Source organism: Hylobates moloch, unplaced genomic scaffold (assembly GCF_009828535.3).
Source record: "Hylobates moloch isolate HMO894 unplaced genomic scaffold, HMol_V3 SCAFFOLD_5, whole genome shotgun sequence".
In the NCBI taxonomy this organism is placed as follows: Eukaryota; Metazoa; Chordata; class Mammalia; order Primates; family Hylobatidae; genus Hylobates; species Hylobates moloch.
Window position 1 is genome coordinate 29863445 of NW_026652280.1, and position 20221 is coordinate 29883665.

The window sequence follows — 20221 nt, forward strand, 5'->3', positions numbered from 1 at the left end:
AAGCACTAATCACTTGATTTCAAAATTTAAGTCAGAGGGCTCCAGAATTAACATACAAGATGATAGAAGTAATTTCTAACTTTTCACTGGTGAAATGAATGCTGATCAATGTGGTTAGCTAGAAAGATGTTACAATACCCACCACCTGTGAAAACAAGGTCTAAGAAGGTAGCCAGGCCAGCAACCCAGCCCCTCTGGAGTGCAGCCTAGAGTGTGAAATCCATCTGGTTCTGGGTTTGCCACTTCATGGCGGTGGGGTGGGGGCGGTCTGCCGCTGACTCACCATGATATTATTCCACCCCCTCTGAGTGCACATCTGATGCAAGGGGATTGATGCATGTCTGTGAGTGGTAACATCCCTGACTTTGGAAGAACAGGTCATTTGATTGCTGTCATGTAGAATTTGGTCTAATACTTGTGTAGGGAATGAAAATAATAACTTTTTTCTCACCCATTGCTAGGTTCATGACCAAAGACCCTATAACAAAACATAGATTAACAAAGGAAAAGCATACAGATTTTCTAAATAAATGTTTTATGTGACATGGGAGCTTTCAGAAAGGAGAACTGAAAGACACAGGTAAACGTGTATATTTATGCTTAGGTTTGATGAAGAGTGGATAGTCGTGGGGCAGTATGATTAGCGGACAAAAGGGTATGATCTAATGGTAATAAACTGGGGGAACTTAGCAGGGCCTATCTGTTCAGATTCTTCCAGGTGTCTCTGTCTTTGGCTCTTTTATAGAGAGGGTACCTCTTGAATGAGGATCTTAGATCTGCTTCAAGGGAAACGGGTGAGAGAAGGTGAGAGTGACCTTTCTGCTCCTGTAGCATTCCCAAATGTCAAGTGGCTGTATTTTGGGGTAACATGTCCTGAACCCCATCACTTGCTTTTGTTGTAACATGCCACTTCAGGGAGAAATTGGGGGAAGGGGACAAAGTGCCTCTATTACTTCCCACTTCTGGAAGCTTCTGAGAGCTCATAGCAAATGCTGAAAGACCAACCTGATTGGCTTAGGTCACTCCCAAAAATGATGGAGTTGCATCTTGTCCTGAAGTCAGAATGGAAATAGAAAATCAAACTAATAAAAATCACCCTTGGAAATCCCTTAAATTTCCCAAAAAGTATACCACACATGGTTTTATATAGTTCCTGTAATTGTTAGTTAAGACTTCTCTACAACCCTTAATTCAGTTCTTTCATTTCTTTTTCAAGAAATGAAAAACCATCACTCACCTGCCTGGCCACTTGCAGATGAGCCGTACTCTCTCTGCCATGGGTCAGGACCCATTTTAAATGACCCATATGTTCATTCCACAGATCTTGCTTGCACTGATTCAGGCCTTGCTGCCTCCAGTGCTGTCCACCCGATGATGCAAAAGGCCTGATCCCAGAGGTTGGATATGAATCCCCATACATTACATGTGCCTAGGAAGCAACTGCTGTGCCTTCCACGTGGGGCAGCTACAGGAGAGCCCTGAAGAAGTGAGGACTCTCCAGGGACCTAGGTACCAAAATCCAGGACAAAAATGGCTACATGGGAGATATGAAGTTGAGGGTGGGGAGAGAAAGGCAAACATTTTTTTTTAAGGAATAGCTCTGCTAAAAGTAAAGTTTAAAGTAAAAAAAAACACACACACACACAAAAACAAAAAAGGACAGTTCTAAAGAAATTCCATTCTTCAATATTCAACAGACACTAGAATGATCCAAGGGGACCATAGAATTTCATGGGAAAAAATGTTCATGACACAATGTTAAAGAGAAAAAGCAAAACAAAAAATGGAACCCATATTTCACACTCACTCTGACTTTAGCTAAGAGAGACATTAAACTAGGAGAGAATGCACCAAAATGGATGTTATAATCATGACATTATGAGTGAATGTTTTTTTTTCTCAGTTTTCTAACTTTCTGTGATATGGTTATGCTGTTTTGATAATTTTTAAAAATTATAAATGTAGGAAAGATATACAAAGAAATGAGACAGATTTAAGGCCAGGTGCAGTGGCTCATGCCTGTAATCCCAGCACTTTAGAAGGCCAAGGCGGGCAGATCACCTGAGGTCGGGAGTTCGAGACCAGCCTGACAAACATGGAGAAACCCCGACTCTACTAAAAATACAAAATTAGCCAGCATGGTGGCATATACCTGTAATCCCAGCTACTTGGGAGGCTGAGGCAGGAGAATCGCTTGAACCCAGGAGGTGGAGGTTGCTGTGAGCCAAGATTGAGCCATTGCACTCCAGCCTGGGCAACAAGAGTGAAACTCCATCTCAGAAAAAGAAAAAAGAGACAGATTTAAAGAATAATAATTATTCGATTGCTGGCAAGATGGTTGAATAGGAACAGCTCCTGTCTGTAGCTCCCAGCAAGATTGACGCAGAAGGTGGGTGACTTCTGCATTTCCAACTGAGGTAACCGGTTCATCTTACTGGGAGTGGTTGGACAGTTGGTGCAGCCCACAGAGGGTGAGCCAAAGCAGGGTGGGGTATCGCCTCACCCAGGAAGCGCAAGGGGTCAGGGGGTTTTCTCCCCTTCCCAAGGGAAGCTGTGAGGGACTGAGCCTGAGGAACCGATAATTCTGGCCCAAATAATAGCTTTTCCCATGGTCTTTGCAACCCGCAGACCAGGAGATTCTCCCTGGTGCCTACTCCACCAGGGCCCTGGGTTTCAAGCACAAAACTAGGCAGCCATTTGGGCAGACACCAAACTAGCTGCAGGAGTTTTTCCCATACCTCAGTGGCACCTGGAACACCAGTGAGACACAACCATTCACTCCCCTGGAAAGGGGGCTAAAGCCAGGTAGTCTGGCTCAGTGGGTCCCACCCCCACAGAGCCCAGCAAACTAAGATCCACTGGCTTGAAATTCACACTGGCAGCACAGCAGCAGTCTGAGATCAACCTGGAACACTCGAGCTTGGTGGGGGGAGGAGTGTCCGCCATTGCTGAGGCTTGAGTAGGTGTTTTTATCCTCACAGTATAAACAAAGCCACCAGGAAGTTCAAACTGGGCAGAGCCCACAGCAGCTCAGCAAGGCCGCTGTGGCCAGACTGCCAGATTTCTCCTTTCTGCGAAGCACATCTCTGAAAAAAAGGAAGCAGTCCCAGTCAGGGACTTACAGATAAAACTCCCAACTCACTGGGACAGAGCACCTGGGGGAAGGGGCGGCTGCAGGCTCAGCTTCAGCAGATTTAAACGTCCCTGCCTGATGGCTCTGAAGAGAGCAGTGGACCTCCTAGCACAGCGTTTGAGCTCTGCTAAGGGCCACACTGCCTCCTCAAGTCAGTCCCTGACCCCCGTGTATCCTGACTGGGAGACACCTCCCAGTAGGGGCCAACAGACACCTCATACAGGAGAGCTCTGGCTGGCGTCTAGCAGGTGCCCCTCTGGGACGAAGCTTCCAGCGGAAAGAACAGGCAGCAATCTTTGCTGTTTTGCAGCCTCCACTGGTGATACCCAGGCAAACAGGGTCTGGAGTGGACCTCCAGCAAACTCCAGCAGACCTGCAGCAGAGGGGCCTGACTGTTAGAAGGAAAACTAACAAACAAAAAGGAAGAGCACGTCCATGCAGAGACTCCATCCGAAGGTCACCAACATCAAAGACTAAAGGTAGATAAATCCACAAAGATGAGGAGAAACCAGCACAAAAAGCTGAAAATTCGAAAAACCAGAACGCCTCTTTTCCTCCAAAGGATAACAACTCCTTGCCAGCAAGGGATCAAAACTGGACGGAGAATGAGTTTGACGAATTGACAAAAGTAGGCTTCAGAAGTCGAGTCATAATAAACTCCTCTGAGCTAAAGGAACATGTTCTAACCCAATGCAAGGAAGCTAAGAACCTGGAAAAACGGTTAGATGAATTGCTAACTAGAATAACCAGTTTAGAGAAGAACATAAATGACCTGATGGAGCTGAAAACCATGGCATGAGAACTACGTGTAGCATACAAAAGTATCAATAGCCGAATCAATCTAGCAGAAGAAAGGATATCAGAGATTGAAAATCCACTTAATGAAAAAAAAGCAAGAAGACAAGATTAGAGAAAAAAAGAATAAAAAGGAACAAACAAATCCTCCAAGAAATATGGGACTATGTGAAAAGACCAAATCTACGTTTGACTGGTGTACCTGAAAGTGACAGGGAGAATGGAACCAAGTTGGAAAACACTCTTCAGGATATTACCCAGGAGAACTTCCCCAACCTAGCAAGACAGGCCAATATTCAAATTCAGGAAATACAGAGAACACCACAAAGATACTCCTCAAGAAGAGCAAACCCAAGACACATAATAGTCAGATTCACCAAGGTTGAAATGAAGGAAAAAATGTTAAGGGCAGCCAGAAAGAAAGGTCGGGTTACCGACAAAGGGAAGCCCTTTAGACTAACAGCAGATCTTTCTGCAGAAACTCTAGAAGCCAGAAGAGAGTGGGAGCCAATATTCAACAATCTTAAAGAAAAGAATTTTCAACCCAGAATTTCATATCCAGCCAAACTAAGCTTCATAAGTGAAGGAGAAATAAAATCCGTTAAAGACAAGCAAATGCTGAGAGATTTTGTCACCACCAGGCCTGACTTACAAGAGCTCCTGAAGGAAGCACTAAACATGGAGAGGAAAAACTGATACCAGCCACTGCAAAAACATACCAAATTGTAAAAACTGTCAACACTATGAAGAAACTGCATCAACTAACAGGCAAAATAACCAGCTAGCATCATAATGACAGGATCGAATTCACACATAACAGTATTAACCTTAAATGGAAATGGGCTAAATGCCCCAATTAAAAGACACAGACTGGCAAATTCGATAAAGAGTCAAGACCCATCAGCGTGCTGTATTCAGGAGACCCATCTCACATGCAAAGACACACAGAGGCTGAAAATAAAGGGATGGAGGAATATTTACCAAGCAAATGGAAAGCAAAAAAAAAAAAAAAAGCAGGAATTGCAATCATAATATCTGATAAAAAAGACTTTAAACCAACAAAGATAAAAAAAGACAAAGAAGGACATTACATAATGTTAAAGGGATCAATTCAACAAGAAGAGCTAACTATCCTAAATATATATTCACCCAATATAGGCGCCCCCAGGTTCATAAAGCAAGTTCTTAGAGACCTACAAAGACACTTAGACTCCCACACAATAATACTGGGAGATTTTAACACCCCACTGTCAATATTAGACAGATCAACGAGACAGAAAATTAACAAGGATATTCAGGACTTGAACTCAGCTCTGGACCAAGCGGACCTAGTAGACATCTACAGAACTCTCCACCCCAAATCAACAGAATATACATTCTTCTCAGCACCTCATTGCACTTATTCTAAAATTGACCACATAATTAGGAGTAAAACACTCCTTAGCAAACGCAAAAGAATGGAAATCATAGCAAACAGTCTCTCAGACAGTGCAATCAAATTAGAACTCAGGATTAAGAAACTCACTCAAAACCACACAACTACATGGAAACTGAACAACCTGCTTCTGAATGACTACTGGGTAAATAATGAAACGAAGGCAGTGATAAAGATGTTCTTTGAAATCAATGAGAACAAAGACACAACATATCAGAATCTCTGGGACACATTTAAAGCAGCGTAAAGAGGGAAATATATAGCACTAAATGCCCACAAGAAAAAACAGGAAAGATCTAAAATCAACACCCTAACATCACAATTAAAAGAACTAGAGAAGCAAGAGCAAACACATTCAAAAGCTAGCAGAAGACAAGAAATAACTAAGATCAGCGCAGAACAGAGATCTTAGTTATTAGAGGAGATAGAGACTTGAAAGACCCTTCAAAAAATCAATGAATCCAGGAGCGGGTTTTTTTTGAAAAAATCAACAAAATCGATAGACCACTAGCCAGACTAATAAAGAAGAAAAGAGAGAGGAATAAAATAGATGCAATAAAAAATGATGTAGAGGATATTGCTACTGATCCCACAAAAATACAAACTACCATCAGAGAATACTATAAACACCTCTATGCAAATAAACTAGAAAATCTAGAAGAAATGGATAAATTCCTCAACACATACACCTTCCCAAGTCTAAACCAGGAAGAAGTTGAATCCCTGAATAGACCAATAACAAGTTCTGTAATTGAGGCAGTAATTAATAGCCTACCAACCAAAAAATGTCCAGGACCAGACAGATTTACAGCCGAATTCTACCAGAGGTATAAAGAGGAACTGGTACCATTCCTTCTGAAACTATTCCAATCAATAGAAAAAGAGGGAATCCTCCCTAACTCATTTTATGAGGCCAGCATCATCCTGATACCAAAACCCGGCAGAGACACAACAAAAAAAGAAAATTTCAGGCCAATATCCCTGATGAACATCGATGCGAAAATCCTCAATACAATACTGGCAAACTGAATCCACCAGCACATCAAAAAGCTTATCCACCACGATCAAGTCAGCTTCATCCCTGAGATGCAAGTCTGGTTCAACATATGCAAATCAATAAATGTAATCCATCATATAAACAGAACCAATGACAAAAACCACATGATTATCTCAATAGATGCAGAAAATGCCTTCAACAAAATGCAACATCCCTTCATGCTAAAAACTCTAAATAAACTGGATATCGACGCAATGTATCTCAAAATAATAAGAGCTATTTATGACAAACCCACAGCCAATATCATACTGAATGGGCAAAAACTGGAAGCAATCCCTCTGAAAACTGGCACAAGACAAGGATGCCCTCTCTCACCACTCCTATTCAACAGAGTATTGGAAGTTCTGGTCAGGGCAATCAGGAAAGAGAAAGAAATAAAGGGTGTTCAAATAGGAAAAGAGGAAGTCAAATTGTCTCTGTTTGCAGATGACATGATCGTATATTTAGAAAACCCCATCGTCTCGGCCCCAAATCTCCTTAAGCTGATAAGCAACTTCAGCAAAGTCTCAGGATACAAAATCAATCTGCAAAAATCACAAGCATTCCTATATACAAATAACAGACAAACAGAGAGCCAAATCATGAGTGAACTCCCATTCGCAATTGCTACTAAGAGAATAAATACCTAGGAATACAATTTACAAGGAATGTGAAGGACCTCTTCAAGGAGAACTACAAATCACTGCTCAAGGAAATAAGAGAGGACACAAACAAACGGAAAAACATTCCATGCTCATGGATAGGAAGAATCAATATTGGAAAATGGCTATCCTGCCCAAAGTAATTTATACATTCAATGCTATCTCCATCAAGCTACCATTGACTTTCTTCACAGAATTGGAAAAAACTACATTAAACTTCATATGGAACCAAAAAAGAGCCTGCATAGCCAAGATAATCCTAAGCAAAAAGAACAAAGCTGGAGGCAACACACTACCTGACTTCAAACCATACTACAAGGTACAGTAACCCAAACAGCATGGTATTGGTACCAAAACAGATATAGAGACCAATGGATCAGAACAGAGACCTCAGAAATAACACCACACATCTACAACCATCTGATCTTTGACTAACCTGACAAAAACAAGCAATGGGGTAAGGATTCCCTATTTAATAAATGGTGTTGGGAAAACTGGCTAGCCATATGCAGAAAACTGAAACTGGACCCCTTCCTTACACCTCATACAAAAATTAACTCAAGATGGATTAAAGGCTTAAATGTTAAGACCTAACACCATAAAAATCCTAGAAGAAAACCTAGGCAATACCATTCAGGACATAGGCATGGGCAAAGACTTCATGACTAAAACACCAAAAGCAATGGCAACAAAAGCCAAAATTGAGAAATGGGATCTAATTAAACTAAAGAAACTTCTGCACAGCAAAAGAAACTCTCATCAGAGTGAATGGGCAACCTGCAGAATGGGAGAAATTTTTTGCAATCTATCCATCTGACAAAGGGCTAATATCTAGATCTACAAAGAACTTAAACAAATTTACAAGAAAAAAACAACCCCATCAAAAAGTGGGCGAAGGATATGAACAGACACTTCTCAAAAGAAGACATTTATGCAGCCAACAGACATATGAAAAAATGCTCATCATCACTGGTCATTAGAGAAATGCAAATCAAAACCACAATGAGATATCATCTCATGCCAGTTAGACTGGCAATCATTTAAAAAGTCAGAAAACAACAGATGCTGAAGAGGATGTGGAGAAATAGGAATGCCTTTACACTGTTGGTGGGAGTACAAATTAGTTCAAACATTGTGGAAGACAGTGTGGCAGGATCTAGATCTAGAACTAGAAATACCATTTGACCCAGCAATCCCATTACTGGGTATACATCCAAAGGATTATAAGTCATTCTGCTATAAAGACACATGCACACGCATGTTTATTGCAGCACTATTCACAATAGGAAAGACTTGGAACCAACCCAAATGTCCATCAATGATAGATTGGATAAAGAAAATGTGGCACATATATACCATGGAATACTATGCAGCTATAAAAAAGGATGAGTTCATGTCCTTTGCAGGGACATGGATGAAGCATCATTCTCAGCAAATTCACACAAGAAAGGAAAACCAAACACCGCATGTTCTCACTAATAAGTGGGAGTTGAACAATGAGAACACATGGACACAGGGAAGGGAACATCACATACCGGGGCCTGTAGAGGGGTGGAGGCTAGGGGAGGGATAGCATTAAGAGAAATACCTAATGTAGGTGACAGGTTGATGGGTGTAGCAAACCACCATGTCATGTGTACACCTATGTAACAAACCTGCACGTTCTGCACATGTATCCCTGAACTTAAAGTATAATTTAACAAAATTAAAAAAGAATCATTAACACCAATAACTTAAAGCCACCACTGGATTATGTTAAAAAGTTATGATGAATCTGTGTTCCAAATGCAGAGAGAGAAGGAGGGAGTGAGAGAGATTTTGTTCTTTAAATTAAAGCAAATCTATTAGAAGAAACCTGAAAAAGACTCAAGGCTGCCACATCTTCGGGGCTCAACCTTGCCAGTGGCTCTTGGTAGGCAAAGGCACAGAAAACTGGGCTAGAGCTCTGGGCAGGTGCCCAGCAGACATTCCACAAATGGTGGTTTTCTTAACTCTTGATTTTCTTTTGGATTCCAGGGGTACATGTGCAAGTTTGTTACATGGTGATGTTCATGTTTGGAGCATGAATGATCCTGTCCCAAGGTAAGTGAGCACAGTACCCAATGGGGAGTTTTTCAGCCCATGGCCCCTTCCCCCCACCCCGCTCTAGCAGTTCCCAGTATCTGTTATTCCCATCTTTATGTTTTTATGTACTCATTGTTTAGCTCCCACTTATACGTGAGAACATGTAGCATTATTGTTCCTGGACCAAAACAAGGGTTGGGCTGCTTATTCTCGCGTGCCAATAATGAGATGTAGATGAACTGGGAAAGAAGAGAGGTTTTTATTTCTGTAACCAATTACAGGGAGAAGGCCTGGAAATTATCACCAGACTAACTCAAAATTACAAAGTTTATATATCTTCTAAGCTACATGTCCATGTGTAAGTGTGCATTCATCTAAAGACCTAAGTGATTAACTTCTTTTAATCTATAACTAAGGTCTGAGTCTTGAAGACCTTCCTCTGGAGCCTCAGTAAATTTACTTAATCTAGATGGGTGCAGGTGCCAGGGGTAATTACCCTTATCTTGTCTCCTGCTAAATCATGGAGGTTTGGGTAGTTCCTTCAGACCCCTAATAAACTTGCCTGTGGAGGTCTGGGGAGTTTCTTCAGACCCTCAATAAAAACGTGTTTAATCCTATATGGGTCCTGTTAAAGATTCCTGCTTTATCTTGTTATGCTCCAAGGTCCAGAAAAGGCCTAGGCAAAACTCTTGGTGGGCTTTTGTTACATTCCAGCCTTTGTATAAAGATACTGGCTCTTTCAGCTTTTAATATTAACTTAACCACTCAGTCAGTGCTGAAACAGTTGTTATGGAGGCCTGTGTTAGTGAGACCTGGCCTGCCACATTAGGTTTTCTGTTCCTGCACTAATTTGCTTAGGATAACGGCCTCCAGCTGCAACCATGTTGCTGCAAAGGACATGATTTCATTCTTTTCGTGGCTGCGTAGTATTCCATGGTGTATGTACCACATTTTCTTTTATCCAGTCCACCACTGATTGGCACCTAATTTGACTCCATGTCTTTGCTATTGTGAAGAGTGCTCCAGTGAACATACACACACATTTGTAAATGGCTGTTTTCCTGACTTTCATTCCCCTATAAAATCTGCACAGAGAAGGAATTGGCACGTCAGTGGCTCCTCAGCTCCTTAACTGTCCCCTTGGCAGCCCCTAACCCATTTCTTGCCCTGCAATCAGGAAGCCCATGTTTCCCCAGAGTCAGGAAGCCCCTCAGGAAATGCAGAGGCTGGCTGTGACCCAACAGAGCTCGACAGGGTGCAGTCCTGGGGTCAGGCTCAAGTTTCTGGGAAAGTGCCTACAATTATAGGTGTGTGGCTTTTCTCTGTATGAAACCCATACTTCCCCCTTCAACTCCAAACTCCAGCAAAAGGAGCTGCCCTTGGAAGCATCTCCCTATGAAGACGGGAACAGGAATAGCATGCATCCCCTGCAGTGGCACTAGTGTATCCTCTCTCTAGCCTCATAGCCTCCAAAGAAAACCAAGGTGCAAACTAGGGGAGCCTGGTTCCGCCTCGTCAGAAACCACAGCAAGAAGTGAAAAGCATTCACAGACTGATGAAGGCCTGTGATGTGCTAGACACTTTGCAGGGTTCTAGGCTAATGGGAGAGAGAAAATATCAACACTGGACCCCACTTGGATGGACTAAGTGCTCTCAAGGTGCTGAGGAGGCCCAGAGGAGGGGGTTTCTAGCTGCCCAGGGGAGCCAAGAAAGACTGTACCAAGGAGACAGGGCCTCAGCAGGGTCTTGAAGAGCAGATAAAATATTAGCCAGGGGCCACGTGCAATGGCTCATGTCTGTAATCCCAGCACTTTGGGAGGCCAAGGCAGGCAGATCACTTGAGGTTAGGAGTTCGAGACTCTCCTGACCTATGGTGGAACCCCGTCTCTACTAAAAATACAATAATTAGCCAGGTGTGGTGGTGCACACCTGTAATCCCAGCTACTAGGGAGGCTGAAGCAGGAGAATCGCTTGAACCCGGGAGGCGGAGGCTGTGGTGAGCCGAGCTCGCGCCACTGCACTCCAGCCTGGGTGACCATTTGCCAGATAGAAAAGATGGCAGTTCACTAGGCCACTTACCTCAACATTATACCAAGTCCTGGGTGATTTGATTCTAGGCTACAGCCGTCGTAGGAGCTGGGGGCATCAGATTTTCCCATAAAGACCTCACCTTTTGCCTTTCTGGTGGGTAGTAAATGCTAGAGCTTGCAGTGCCCACCAGCTTAGCAAACGGCCATTCATTCAGCCTCTCCTCAATCCCACTGTGAAACAGGTCTGTGTATATGCAGCTCAGTGAAGCTCTAGCAGTAACTGCAGGGCAGAAGCTGGCTGGCTCCCGACTGACAACTTGATTTCTCTGCTAAGGCCTTACCTCCCCCTACATAAAAATTTCCCTCCTAGACACAAGTAGAAAATAATATACTGATAGCTACTTAGTAACCTCAGTAAGAATTAAAACTGAGGTCATTTACTCATTTTGGAGAAAGATCTTTAAATCTTGTATCCTCTTTTGGTGAAAGTTTCTATTTAGGAAAAAAGGTGTCAAACAATCCTTGATTTTGTTTTGTATCATTTTCATTATTACACCAAATAAATGTTGGGAGTTGCAAGAAAAAAAAAGATGACAGAAGAAATAGCAGGGCTGCAGGGACCAGCCCCGCAGGGTCGGTGGGCTTCTCCCTGTGTGTGGCGACGAGAGAGTGTAGAAATAAAGACACAAGACTAAGAGATAGAAGAAAAGACAGCTGGGCCCGGGGAACCACTACCACCAATGCACGGAGACCGGTAGTGGCCCCGAATGTCTGACTGCACTGTTATTTATTGGATACAAAGCAAAAGGGGCAGGGTAAAGAGGGTGAGTCATCTCCAATGATAGGTAAGGTTATGTGGGTCACGTGTCCACCACATAGGGGGCCCTTCCCTGCCTGGCAGCCGAGGCAGAGAGAGAGAGGAGACAAAGAGAAAGACAGCTTACGCCATTATTTCTGCATATCAGAGACTTTTAGTACTTTCGGTAATTTACTACTGCTATCTAGAAGGCAGAGCCAGGTGTACAGGATGGAACATGAAGGCGGACTAGGAGTGTGACCACTGAAGCACAGCATCACAGGGACACAGGGAGACGGTTAGGCCTCCGGATAACTGCGGGCAAGCCTGACTGATGTCAGGCCCTCCACAAGAGGTGGAGGAGCAGAGTCTTCTCTAAACTCCCTCGGGGAAAGGGAGACTCCCTTTCCTGGTCTTCTAAGTAGCGGGTGTTTTCCCTTAACCCTTAACGCTACCGCTAGACCTCAGTCCGCCTGGCAACGGGTGTCTTCCCAGATGCTGGTGTCACCGCTAGACCAAGGGGCCCTTCTGGTGGCCCTGTCTGGGCATAACAGAAGGCTCGCACTCTCGTCTTCTGGTTACTTCTCACTGTGTCCCCTCAGCTCCCATCTCTGTATGGCATGGTTTTTCCTAGGTTATGATTATAGAACGAGGATTATTATAATATTGGAATAAAGAGTAATTGCTACAAACTAATGATTAATGATATTCATATATAATCATATCTAAGATCTATATCTGGTATAACTATTCTTGTTTTGTATTTTATTATACTGGAACAGCTCGTGTCCTTGGTCTCTTGCCTCGGCGCCTGGGTGGCTTGCCGCCCACACAGGGCAAAAGCCCACAAAGATGGGTTCTGGAAGCTTCTTTAATTGAATTACAACCATAGTGAGATTTTGAAGAAGTTGCTCTCTGAGGGCACTTTCCCCAGCTGGGAATCCCCCACCATAATGATCTGTGCCTTCTGGGAACCCAAAGGGGAACTTAAATGTTTATTTTTAATAAACACCACTTTACCCCCAGGAAGCTGAGCTAGGCTTTGAAAACAGGAAAAGAGGAAAGGGTGTGACAGGTGAGCAATATTCAGCTTGACTTCCAGTTTGATCAAAATATGTAAAAATGTGTTATTTCAAGAATGAGTCATATCATTAAAATGGCTTGAGCTTTTTAGTCTGAGAGATTGCAAATTTTAGCCAAGAAGTCTCAATGTTCACTCTGAATTGGGCTGCATCTTACAAATGTCTCCTCTCTGGATCAGAAGCCAGCTACAAGAGCTGACTAGAGATGGGGATGAGTGGGCATTGAGAAAAAACTATTGGCTCACTCTGTAAACAAGAAACCCAGTAAAGTAAAGACAGCCAGACCACCCACCCACCTTTAGCAAGTCTCTTTAAACCATGTGGATTCATCAACAGCTGTTCAGGGGCATTTCTAGAAACTGCTTCAAGGTCAAGTAGTCTCAGAGATGAGCGGGCGGCTATTGAGCCACTCCACACAGTGGAAGGCAAAAGACATCATGTTTGTCGAAAACCAGAAACATTTCAAGAGGTAAGATGGATGTGTAAAGGTTTTCCAGATATTCCACTACATTTTTCTCTATTGCTGTTTTTTTTTTTTTTTTTTTTTTTTTTGAGATGAAGCCTCTCTCTGTCACCCAGACTAGAGTGCAGTGGCACGATCTCAGCTCACTGCAACCTTCACCTCCCGGGTTCAAGCAATTCTCCTGCCTCAGCCTCCTGGGTAGCTGGGACTACAAGTACACACCACCACACCCAGCTAAATTATTTTTTGTATTTTTAGTAGAAACAGGGTTTCATCATGTTAGCCAGGATGGTATTGATCTCCTGACCTCATGATCTGTCTGCCTCGGCCTCCCAAAGTGCTGGAATTACAGGCGTGAGCCACCGTGCCCGGCCTGCTGAAATCTTTTAAATATTACTTAAAATGTACGGATCCACATGAAATATGCTCACCATCATTAATTGCTAGGGAAATGCAAATCAAAGCCACAATAAGGTACCACCTCACACCCATTAGGATGGCTGTAACCAAAGAAACAGAAAATAACAAGTGTTGAAGAAGATGTGGGAAAATTGGGGCCCTGGTGTATTGCTGGTGGGTATGGAAAATGGAGCAGCTACTGTGGGAGCTAGTATTGTGGCTCCTCAAAAAAATTTAACATAGATTACCATATGATCAGCAAGCCCACTTCTGGGTATGTTCCTCCAAAAAACTGGAAACAGGGACTCAAACAGCTATTTGCACACCCTGGTTCATAGCAGCATTATTCACAATAGCCAAAGGTGGAAACAACCCAAATGCCCATCAATAGAAGTGGGTATAAACAAAGTGTGGAATATCCACACAGTGGAATATTATTCAGCCTTCAAAAAGAAGGAAATTCTGGCACATGCTACAATGTGGATGAACCTTGAAAACACTTTGTTAAGTGAAGTAAGCGAGACACAAAAGGACAAATACTATGATTCCACTTACATGAGATACCTAGAGCAGTCACATTCCTAGAGGCAGAAAACAGAACGGTGGTTGCCAGGAGGCTGGTGGGAGAAAGGTGAATGAGGAGTTAGTGTTTAATGGATACAGAATTTCAGTTTGGGAAGATGAAAATGCTCTAGAGATGGGTAGTGGTGATAACAGCACAACATTGTGAATGTACTTAATGCCACTGAACTGTTCACTTAGAAATGGTTCAGATGGGCCGGGCGCGGTGGTTCTTGCCTGTGATCCCACTTTGGCAGGCCGAGGTGGGTAGATCATCTGAGGTCAGGAGTTCGAGACCAGCCTAACCAACATGGTGAAACCCCCTCTCTACTAAAAATACAAAAATTAGCCAGGTGTGGTGGCAGGCACCTATAATCCCAGCTACTTGGGAGGCTGAGGCAGGAGAATCACTTGAACCCAGGAGATGGACGTTGCAGTGAGCCGAGATTGTGCCACTGCACTCCAGCCTGGGTGACAGAGTCAGACTCCATTTCAGGAAAAAAAAAAAAGAAATGGTTCAGATGGTAAATTTTTATGTTATATATGTTTTACTATAATTGGCCAGATGCTGTGGCTCATGCCTGTAATCCCAGCACTTTACGGGGCTGAGGCAGGTGGATCACTCAAGGCCAGGAGTTTGAGACCAGCCTGGCCAACATGGTGAAACTCCATCTCCACTAAAAATAAAAAATTATGAAGATTTTTTTTAAAAAATATAAGAAAATTGAAAAATATGGCATATTTGTCATTCAGAAGCAAAAAAAAATTTGAAAAAGTAAAAGAAAAATTCACAGATATCATGGAAAGTTAATTATAAAATATTCAAACAATATAGATCAAGCAAAAGTCCTTCTTGATTACGCCATGCCCTCAACATAACCATTATCTTCAGTTTGAGGCATACTCCATAGATAGCTTATATGCATTTCCAATAGTGGATATATCTGTGTGGAATTCACATATTTCTGTTTTGTATTCAACTTTTACATAATTGTTGTCATATTGAGCACTGGGGCCAATCGGATTAAACTCTATTTCTCATACTAGATTGATTTCTGGCTTTCCCATTGGGCTGACCATTTCTTCCTCTCCTTCATGGTTTCCCACATCCTCACTGCCTGATGATTCTTGGCCAAGAGAACCTCCCCTTGCTTTAATTCCTAACATTTTGGAAGAATGCAGGAACTTAGAAAGTGTCTGGCATGGCCTCAAAGTAGCACATGACCGCCTTCACCCACATGATGCCCCACAGCCTCTGGGGCTTATCTCTGATTGGACCATGCCCACTCAATCATGAGCTTACTGCACAGTTCCCAGCACCCAACACAGCACTCAGCACATACAGGTACTAGGAAAGGGCTTTTTAAAACAAAGCAATCAAACCAAAGCACTTGATTAGTGCTTTCCTGGTAAATCTCTGAGTCCTGCCAAGCACTTAGAGGCTCCTGGCAGAGAAGGAAGTCATGGACACCTGCCTAGCTTCTCTGTTTTATACCTGGCATCACAAGTCTGTTTTTTTTTTTTTTTTTTTTTCATTTCAGTCAAATGTTTGGAAAATCTGCGACCTAGCACCCCTACCCCGTCTGCTGCCCATACTACTGTGGCCCCTTTCCTGGAGAAGCGGCTCCCAGGGGACAGGTCCTCAGGGCGCTTGTCTTCAGCGAGCCCCAGGTGGGAGCCAGCCCCGCAAAAAGACAGTCTGAAGATTAAAGAACAAAACTGGGAGTGGAGAGGAGAGTGTTGGGCTTTTTGAAGGCTCATTAATGGGAACACAACCAGCCCTGCCGAGTGAGGATATAGCAAACGTGAAACTAAGGGACTCTTGCTTTGCAGCCACTTGAAAATAGAAAACGGAGTTCTCATGCTATTTGCCAGCAAAAGGGGAAAGGGGTTTTCACCTGTACCTTTCCAGAAACCTCCAGTGCCTTTCCCCAGCCGGGTGACGGAACGCTAGCAGGACAGGAACTGGGCTCAATATTGGTCACAGGTCTCTGGAGAAACCCTCACAGGACTAGATTTGGTGAGAATTGGGTGAGAATTTTTTTTTTTTTTTTTTGAGACAGGGTCTCACTCTGTTACCCAGGCTGGTGTGCAATGGCACCATCATGCTTCACTGCAGACTTGACCTCCTGGGCTCAAGCGATCCTCCCACCTCAGCTTCCAGAGTAGCTGGGACTACAGACATGTGTCACCATGCCCAACTGATTTTTGTATTTTTTGTGGACATGGGGTTTCACCATGTTACCTAGGCTGGTCTCAGACTCCCGGGCTCAAGCGATCCACCCTCCTCGGCCCCACAAATTGCTGGGACTGGGCCAGGCACAGTGGCTCACGCCTATAATCCCAGCACTTTGGGACGCCAAGGTGGCCAGATCACTTGAGATCAGGAGTTCAAGACCAGCCTGACCAATATGGTGAAACCCTGTCTCTACTAAAAATACAAAAATTAGCCGGGAGTGGTGGTGGGCACCTGTAATCCCAGCCACTCGGGAGGCTGAGGCAGGAGAATCGCTTGAACCCTAGAGGTGGAGGTTGCAGTGAGCAGAGATCGCGCCATTGCACTCCAGCCTGGGTGACAGAGTGAGACTCCCTCTCAAAAAAAAAAAAAAAAAAAGTGCTGGGACTGAAGGAGTGAGACACTGCGCCTGGCCTGGTGAGAATTTTTGTGCTTTTTAAGCTAGTTCTCTAAGATGAAAAAATCTGTTGGCATTTTCTTTCTTTTACAACTTTACTGAGGTATAATTAACTTACAATAAACTGTACATATTTAAAAATACAATTTGATATGTTTTGATATTTGTATGCACCCATAAAACCACACCTTAATCAAGGTGTACAACAGTTTCCATCACTCCTAAAATTTCCTAATACCCCTTTGTAATTTTTCCCTTCCTCCCCACCCCATCCCTAGGCAATCAATGGTCTGGTTTTTGTCACTATAGGTTAGTTGGAATTTTCTAGAATTTTATATAAATAAAATAAAAAATGTTTTGCCTTTTTTTTTTTTTTTTGATAGAGTCTCATTCTGTCACCCAGGCTAGAGTGCAGTGGGGCAATCTCAGCTCACTGCAACCTCTGCCTCCCACGTTTAAGCAATTTTCTTGCCTCAGCCTCCCGAGTAGCTGGGATTACAGGCATGTGCCACCATGACAGGCTAATTTTTGTATTTTTTGTAGAGATGAGGTTTCAACGTATTGGCCAAGCTGATCTTGAACTCCTGACCTCAAGTAATTTGCCCACCTTGGCCTCCCAAAGTGCTGGGATTATAGGCATGAGCCACCACACCCAGCTAATTTTTATTTCTTATTTTTTGTAGAGATGTATGTTGCCCAGGCTGGTCTTGAAGTCCTGGTCTTAACTCCTGTCTTGGCCTCCCAAAGTGCTGGGATTACAGGCGTGAGCCACCACGCCTGGCCTGGTCTGACTTCTTTCGCTTCAGCATCATGATTCTGAGGTTCATCCATGTTCCTGCGCACATCTGTAGTTCATCCATCCCCTTTCATTTCATTGGTTCTTTTTCATTCCATTGTAAAAATATACCACAATCTGTCTATCCATTTATCTGTGATGGACATTTGGGTTGCTTCTAGTTTGGAGCTATTACCAAAATGGCTGCAATGAACATTTGTGTACAAGTGTTTGTGTGGACATATGTTTTCATTTCTCTTGGGTAAATACCTAGGAGTAGGATGGCTGAGCTACGTTCATGGGTTTTTAAATAGGCCCTGGGCTAGGCATGGTGGCTTATGCCTGTAATCTCAAAACTTTGGGAGGCCAAGACAGGAGGACCACTTGAGGCCAGGAGTTCAAGACCAGCCTGGGCGACATATGTCTCTACAAAAAATAAAAAAATAAAAATAAACAGGGTGTAGTGGTATGCACCTGTAGTCCTAGCTATCTGAGAGGCTGAGGCAGGAGGATCACTTGAGCCCAGGAGTCTGAGGCTTCAGTGAGCTATGATTGTGCCCCTGCACCACTCTAGCCTGGGTGAAACAGCAAGCCCCTGTCTCATACAAAACACAACAGGCCCCAAAGAGCCCTGGGCTTTCTGCCTAGACTGAGGAAGGATCGCGGAGCCTGATGTTCCAGTTCCCATTTCAAACACAGCAGCAGCTCCAAGAGGATCCTCAGATATTTGCTTCCTCTGTCAGCTTTTCTTGAAGAAAGGTTTCCACAGTCAAGTACAGAAAAGTTTGAAAATCGAATTCTTCTTACTCTCCCCAGCCCCATCATTTTATAGATGATGAAAACCAAGGTTGCCACAGCCCATGGCCAAGGTTAGTGGACTAGATGCTAAGCCTGCACTTCCCAGGCCTGGGTTCAGGGCTGTGACCATGGCCTCTTCAAGTCATCATTTTCAGCTTCTGGGGAGTGAAGAAGCTGCTGGAAGTATCAGGCTGGCATCAGATAGAATCATGTCTCAAATATGTAGACATTTCCTTTAGAAGCCCATGAAGCCAGACACAGCAGACAATTGAGGCCAAGGGGTCAGGAAGGCACTGCCAGGGGACTTTCCAGAGCTGCAAAGTGGTCTTCCAGGGAGTCCCAGTGGACCCACTCCCCGCTCCGCTAGCATAGATCTGAGCCAAACAGTGCTGGAGGGGACAGGTGATCAGGCCTGTCTTTTACCCTCCAGGAGAGCGAGAGAGTGAAGGATTCTCAGGGCCCAGCCTCACCTCACTGCTCCTACAAGGAAAACGAAAGTCTCTTCCTCCAGGCCCTCCAGCCTGGCAGGCTCCTAGGCACTACATCCTGAGGACAGGGGATGAGCTAGTTTGCCTCAGTTTACCCAGCTGTTTGAGGTGAGTTGCAGCATGGTGGCCTCCAGGTTTGGCACCTCTGAGCTCCCCTTTCCTGGGCCCACGCTGTCACTGCCTTAATTCCTCCGGCCTAAGCCCAGGAGGAAGCCCTGACTTGTCTTTGCAGAAGTCAGTCCATCCATCCTGGCTTCGTACCCCTAATCCTGGCTGCGCATCTCTTTGCTGGAGCTCCATTTCCCCTCTGAGGGCCCCTTTCTTGATCCAGACACAAGGCTCCTCCACAGCGTCCTGCTGTCTGGCTCCCTAGCAAACTGAGCAGCTGCTAACTACACACATCCCTTGGTCCCACCTCAATAGCTGACCCACCATGAACCTGAGGTCGGGACCCCAAAGCCCGCCTTTTTAATAAGATTCCCAGGTGATCCTGATGCCTTTAAGAGTTAGGGTGCCCTGGTTGCTTCTGTCTTTGGCCAGCATTGGCATTTTCATGAGAGAATGAGAAAGACCAAAAGGCTCGAGCAGCCAGAAGTCTGTCAGGGCAGAGCTTCAGTCTGCTCGCTGCGTGAGCGGAGGTGTGATGAACTGGCTGCATGCGTGACCTGAAACCCAGCAGGTGTGGCCAGGACTGAAAGGCCAGCCCCGGGCTCCATCACCCTGGGTTCAGGCAGCAGCTCAGTGTGGTGAAAACTGAGCCATGTCCTTACCTGGGAAGCTGTGTCTCCATCCTGGGAGTCAACTCCACTTTGTATTTTTCTCTAAGTCTGGTGACAAGGATTTCCTAATTTTGTACAGCACGTGTACTTTTCACCAGCAGTGCTTCATTGTATCTCCCCAGAATGAAGTATTATATCTCCACTTGACAGGCACAGAAACTGAGATGCAGGGAGGCAAAAGTCACAGATGACGGAGTAGGTGGCGATGCTTGGGGGCAGGCCCAGGTCTGTGGGTTGAAGGCTGGAGTTTTGGCTCTGCTACTACCGGGAAAAGGTGGCCTCTTTCACTCAC

General features: G+C 44.2%; 1 long non-coding RNA gene across 1 annotated transcript in view; it reads right to left on the reverse strand.

Moving 5' to 3' along the window:
* The window catches only part of LOC131383442 (uncharacterized), an 85627-nt gene extending 65559 nt beyond the window's left edge, over positions 1-20068 (reverse strand). The window contains exon 1 of the long non-coding RNA XR_009213473.1: positions 19921-20068. This is a non-coding gene — a long non-coding RNA (uncharacterized LOC131383442). The remainder of the gene's footprint in view (positions 1-19920) is intronic.
* Between the last annotated feature and the right edge of the window lie 153 nt (positions 20069-20221).